At 33.2% G+C, this 6,838-nt stretch overlaps 1 long non-coding RNA gene across 1 annotated transcript; it reads right to left on the reverse strand.

Annotated features, from left to right (window-relative positions):
• Positions 1-1,236: 1,236 nt before the first annotated feature.
• On the reverse strand, positions 1,237-2,113 carry LOC118489185. Its single transcript, XR_004886636.1, has 2 exons — positions 1,787-2,113; positions 1,237-1,642 (listed from the first exon to the last, which is right to left on the reverse strand). It is a non-coding gene; the product is annotated as an uncharacterized LOC118489185 (long non-coding RNA).
• Positions 2,114-6,838: the final 4,725 nt, after the last annotated feature.

Consider the following 6,838-nt stretch of genomic DNA (forward strand, 5'->3'; position numbering starts at 1 on the left):
CAGATCAAAAGTCGTCCAGATAATATTTAATTATTTACATATTACTTATTAAGTAATTAAAAAAACAATTAACCCATGCGTGTTCTAACATCTAGGTTAATAATATAATAAATAAATAATTGATAATCAAGTTAAGAAATTGAATGGTAGCATATTCGTGGTTACTTTTGAAGAATACTAGGTTATAACCTCGTGTATTACACGGGTTGAATAAATAAATTTTATATACTAAATAATAAAACAATATATCTTTAAAAAATCCTTTATTGCACGGCTTGAATAAATATAATTTTAAATATTAAATCTTAAAAAATTATATTTATAAGAACCATATTGTACGGGTATATGTGTAATACACATGGTTTTTAAAGATATAATTTTTTTATTATTTGATATATAAAATTATATTTATTTAACCCATACAATATACGGGGTTGATAAAGATATAACTTTTTATTATTTAATATATAAATTTATATTTATTTAACCCGTGTAATACACGGGGTTCTAACCTAGTTAAAACAATAAAATAAAAGTTATATAAAACTACAATTCATGCTTATATATACTATACTAGGCTGGAAACTCAAGTATTACACAAGTTGAATAAAGGAAATATTAGAGCATTCACATCCAATCCACTAAAAATATACATACCTTTCACTAAAAAACAACTCCTATATCAATATATTTTCACTAAAAACAAATACTTTTTTTCTCCCCTTTTCAATATATATTACATTTTTCTCTCTCTTTCACTCACAACCACTTTCAATATATATTAAAAAACTAGATTATCACCCGGGACTGCTTCCCGGGTAGTTTAATTTTATTAGTTAAAAAAAGTTGTGTTTTTATTAAAACGTAACATATTATTTCATTAAATTTTAAATTTTATGACAAAAATGTTGAAATACTTAAACCAAACAAATAACTACCAGTTGTGAACATTAATATTGGTAATTACCATTTTTTAGTTGCCAAAAGTTTTAATACTTAAACTAATCATCAAATAACTACCAGTTGTGAATAAGGCTTTTACTTTGCGATGAATTCTGGAAACTGTCGAAATAAACCATATAATCATCACTTTATTACATAAAACATCGTGTATCTCAATACATCATTAGCTTCTTAACACCGTTTTAAAAACATAAAACATTCTGTATCCTACATTCTAGAGTTCATAAACCTCACTGTTTTAAGATTCTTAGATCTTAATGTGAGATACATATATCTCAATATAAAACCTCACCCTTAATTAATCTTTCATTTCACCGAAGTTTGAGTTACAAAGGGATGGTAATCAAACCTACAAGCCGCACGAGACATTAAAATACAGCTAACGCTAACTAACATAAATGATCAAAAAATCCTTAAAACAATGAATAACAAATAGACTAATCGAATCAGACGACCCCAAATCCCTGGTTCTTACAAATTGCAATGCAAAACCAAAAATAAACCATTCAAATTCAAACCAACCAAAACCAAAAATAAACCATTCAGAATCAAACCAACCAGATCAAACATTAAGTAACAGCAAAGATATAAAGGATACAAATAAACAAAAATAAAGATACATCAGATTTCTTTGTACTTTGCTTGAAAAACTCGTAACATGTCAAATGATAACACAAATCTGAAACAAAACATTAACAATCAGATGTAACATAGTATATATCTAAATCGATCGAATCATTAATAGATCAAGTGATATTGCAGATCTACGACGCTAACCTAAATATAATGTGAAGAACAACAAAAAAAATCGAAATCAAAATACCTCACTTGTGTGCTCATCAGATCTTGTCAAACCGATTCTTGTCAAACCGATTCATCAGATTTATGCGAGTTCTGTTATAATTCTAACACCGATTCTTGTCAAACGCACCAACGTTACGGGGATTATTGTAGTGGTCCACAACCCTCTCGTGATAAAACCGGTTCGCCGCCGGTGCAGACCACCGTGTCGGAGGTAATCCTCACCATGTGATTCTCTTAGCAGCGTCTCTCAACATTTTTGGGATTGATTGTTGTTCTGGATGAGAAATTAGGGTTTGAAATTGGATGGTTGGAGGCGGACGGTTAGAGAATGAAGATTGGAAGTGAAGATTGGAAATATTAATTTTTTGATAACATATGTATACGGATCCGAATTAGTGGATTCGGATACAAAACGGGGCTTCATTATATGTGAAAAGAATACCCATTCAGTTTCCCGCTAAAACCACATCTAGGAAGCCCTAATATTGTGCCAAGTGTCCCAAATTTTTTTGTTTATTATATATAATAGATTATAGTGGGTGAACGGTGTCCCCCCAAATATACAGATGAACAGTAATATTTTCTCTCTCCTCCACTCACAACCACTTTTTATACTCTTTACATTTTAAAAACCCCACACGCTACATATGATGGACTGGATGGGAATGCTCTTAGATAGGTATTGATGAAGATGTAGAAAATCCCCAAATTTTCGATGGTTTCAAAGCATTGGTTTGCTACGCTAAGTAGGAATCCAAATTTGGTTCAATATTTTAGTTTGATAAATTAATGTTTTCTATAAAGTATTTATTTTTTAAAATTTAATTATTACCTAAGATGAAACAATATTTGACCTTACAAAATTGTTACACATGACAACCAACTTCTTATTTATTAAAAGATTTATTATTTATAAAATTTAATTATTACCTAAGTTGAAACAATACTTGACCTCACAAAATTATTACACATGACAACCAATTTCTTGTTTATTAGGTATATTTTGATTAGTTATAAAACTACATTATTTTGATAAACGGGTCATAAATATGTTGTCTCTACATATTAACATATTAAACACGATAAGGGTTTAAGTTCACGACCTCCATGGATGTAATTAGAGGCAGTGGCGAAGCTTGACAAAAATTCTATATAAGTAAAAAAAAATTATAAAACCGGGGGGTCGAAAACGTATATATCTAAAAAATTCTACACGAAACGTACATACATAACACTACTGAGCGAAAAGTTCGGGGGGTCGGGCGCCCCTCCCAGCCCCTTGAAAGCTACGTCCTTGATTAGAGGAGTAGCAGCAAGTGCAGATCAAAACAGAAACAAGATTTAACTGCTCAAAACCTAAACTCAAAAGATCTTGAGGGCAAAAGCAAAAGTAGAAACTGAAACAGCAAAGAAACACAAAAGTATTACCCACAAAGAAACTGAAAACATGAATGGGAAAATTAGTAAAACTGAATATGAAACTGAGGTGACAGAAGACATATTAGAAGCTAAAACTCATCTATGATTTCCACTAAATCCTAATCCATCGATCTTTGGTCTTTGTCTTCACTGTTTGCACCGAAATCCTCTTTCCATGCAGTCTTACCATTAAAGTAACCATAATCGAAAAAAATAATTAATTTTTTTTTCTGTAAACTGGTTGCTAAATTTATGCAACGTGCCCTGGATACAAGTACAATCATAATCTAAAATTTTGATTTAAAACAAATTAGAAATTGGATGCAATATCTTGACTCGTTTGACATGTTTCCATGTTTCCTTATTGGCCCTTTTTAAATTTTTGACCCGCTCAATATTAAACCTCCCGATCCAGCCTATTTACAATCAAAATTGCCAACTATATATGACCATCTAAGATTGTTTTCAAGAGATAATATGCCTCTCGACTCAAATACACACACCTGGTGACATTAGAGATGCATGATGGGGGGGGGGGGGGGGGGGGTGTTTCTGGATTTTGTAAAGCATAAGCATTTTAGAAACAGTCAAATTTGTTTAGTCATAATAAAACTATTTAAAAGCAGTAGAAACTCTATAAAAACATGCATCGGCAATACACCAACAAAGTGCAAACTGAACTTCTGTTGGATAATCAAGTCCTATTTCTTTAAGGGAATGATGCTTTCAACATGACACTCATTAGCTCCCAACTGCTATGATTCTGTCCACAATAGAATATAAAGCATATCTTTAATGATGATATCAAACAAAAGTAACTACAACTAAAATGAATTATTTTTGTAAATTCGTTGCTAATTTACGCAATTTTCCCCGAGTATAAGAGCATCCACAATGCTATTGATGTGTGCTAAACAGACTATAAAAATTAACTATATTAGACTCACTAAGCTAGACACTAAAAAGCTTTAAATTCTAGACTCGACCTAAAACCACACAATCGGCAAGTGTACCGATCAATGTAGTACAACCTAGGAAGTCCGGATATCGAACCACAGGACTCTATATATCTCGCAACTAGACTCTAATAGACACTGACAGACACGACTTAACTTGTTTATTTGTTTGGGGGGGGGGGGGTTACGGAAAATCTAGGAAATCTATATTAAACTACTAAATTAAACTAGAATTAAACTAATACGAAATAAGATTGAAGACTTTCTTTATGCGAGAACGAGACAACCTAGACAAGAATCCTGGATTGTTTTTAAGAGATTACCGATTAAGTTAAGTGCACGAGTTATGAAACCGGGATCTTAAAGTACTAAACCTATTAAGAACCATCGAGGCCCCTCGACCCTTCTCAAGGAGAAACCTGTGGAGCTACCTAGGCCGTTAATCCTACCGGTTATTAGACGCCTTCCCAGTTGTCTAATTATTGTGTAAGTACCCTAATGATGACCTACTCTTTTCCAATCATAGATCTAGGGTAGTTTGAAGTAATCAGTTTGACTTGATAGACTAATAAAACCGACAGGTAAACCAAGACATGACCTTTTCCAAGGACTATCTAATGCAATTCGCCGGGTAAGACCTACCATTAGCCCCTCACTTTCCAGGTATTAGGACTAGCAGAACACTAAGACTTAGCAAATTATTACCAATTACTTCTAGGGGTTATCGGCCGATTGTCCCTAAAGAGCTAAGGTTTTCTTATGTGATATAGACACTCACCGAAATCCTAAACCCTAATATGACTCTATGTTGTGATATAGACCGTCACTAAGAATCATATGAAGTAAATAATAACAATAAACCAATTCAAAGTACGCATACACATCAAACCATTAAATCAAACCGCTTACAAAACACAATTAATCCATAACAATCATGCAAATAACATAAACGGTGAAAACTTTATTTTAATCCATTCATCAAGTCTAGGCGGTTAATAAATCTAGCCGAGCATGTCAGTAAATGGAAACAAAACAAAGATGTTCAACAAAGAATTCATCATAACAAGTTTCGTAAGAAAAATCAAGAACAAAGAACTAGAAAACCCGATTAGATCTTCAAGTCTTCTTCCCCGAACTCGTATCGATGATTCCTAGGCTTCAAAATCTCCAAAAAGCTCCAAGAATGCTCAACAAGTCGCCCAAGAAGTCCTCCAATCGAAATTAGGGTTTTTTTTTCCAAGTTTAGGATGTTTATATATATATCTTTTCATAATAAACCCTTTTAATTTTCGTAATAATTGCCAGCCAGAACGTTCTGGCTGGGCGCCACAAAATCAGGGACTGGGTGGCGGGGTGCCACCTTGTTTTTCAGCTCATGTACTACCTTCAGACTCTCGCCAGGTGCCAGAAACTTGCTTAGTGGGTGATGGGGTGCCAGAAAGTGATTTTTCAGCTTTTAAACTCTATTTCAACTCCTCGACCTTTCCAACATGCTTCAAGACTTGACACTTCAATATTTTAACTCGTTTTACTCGGTTTCTCGCATATTTAAGCATCAAGACCTGCGAAACACGATTTTATCAATAGTATGCATATTCTAACAAAAAACAAAACTAAATATAACTAAAACTATACAAACTTTACACGAATAAAAGATGTATTTTGCAATACATCAAACATCCCCACACTTACTCTTTTTTCGTCCTCGAAAAAGAATTATGCAACGGAATCATAGAAAAATATTCACTCGGGTCAAAAGCATAAGTATATTTAATTAAAACCAAGGCTTGCGTTAGCTGCGATTGCGAATATACTTGTCCCCTTAAACCCGAATCCAATCCTAAGCCCTTATCATGTGAATTTAATTTAAGTGTGGTCAATCTACCTAGGGTCTCACGCTAGAATTTACAATCCACCTACTCCCGCCTCAAGCTTATAGGACTAAAGGAACGATCACTGGACCAATTCCCAACCGTCTTATACCAAAACCAGAAGAGTTTACAATCATATTTTTTTTCCATTTTCTTTTTCCTTTTTCTTTCGCTTTTTTTTTAAGTGAGCGTAGACGATGCTTTCCCTAACCAAGAGGCAATCCGGCTGTAAAGTCGCTATCCCCAACCACAGATTACTTAGGTTTCGGTACTTTTTTCTCTTTTTGCACAGTCGATTTCACACACCCTAGCGGTAATCTTGCTGTAGAGTCGCTATCCCCAGCTCAGACTACATAGGAATGCATTACTTTCATTTAGTTTCTAGCCCACTTTTTATTATATTTTTTTATGATCAAAAACTCTAACGATTTTAACTTATAACGATGCCCCTTATACTATTATTGGCGGTTTTAATTTCCCATATTTCCCAGGCGAAAACCCGCTAGCAGACCGACAATTAAGGTATATTAGTTCAAAGGGACTTAAAACCAAACCCGGGCCTATCCACATATCCCTAACTAGACGCAAGCTCGATTTATTATAATCTCATATTATTATTATTTAACCCAAGCAAAAATTCACCTTTTCTATCATTTACGGTTTAAAAATGCAAACTTCTTTTATTTCAAAGGACATTTTCTGATTTTTTCAATTTTTTTGGATTTTTCAATTTTTTAATTTTTTTTTGTATTTTTAATAATTAAGACTCGATTTATTTACATGTATCCCATCCCCACACTAAGAGATTGCATTGTCCCTAATGCA

Source organism: Helianthus annuus, chromosome 17 (assembly GCF_002127325.2).
Source record: "Helianthus annuus cultivar XRQ/B chromosome 17, HanXRQr2.0-SUNRISE, whole genome shotgun sequence".
In the NCBI taxonomy this organism is placed as follows: Eukaryota; Viridiplantae; Streptophyta; class Magnoliopsida; order Asterales; family Asteraceae; genus Helianthus; species Helianthus annuus.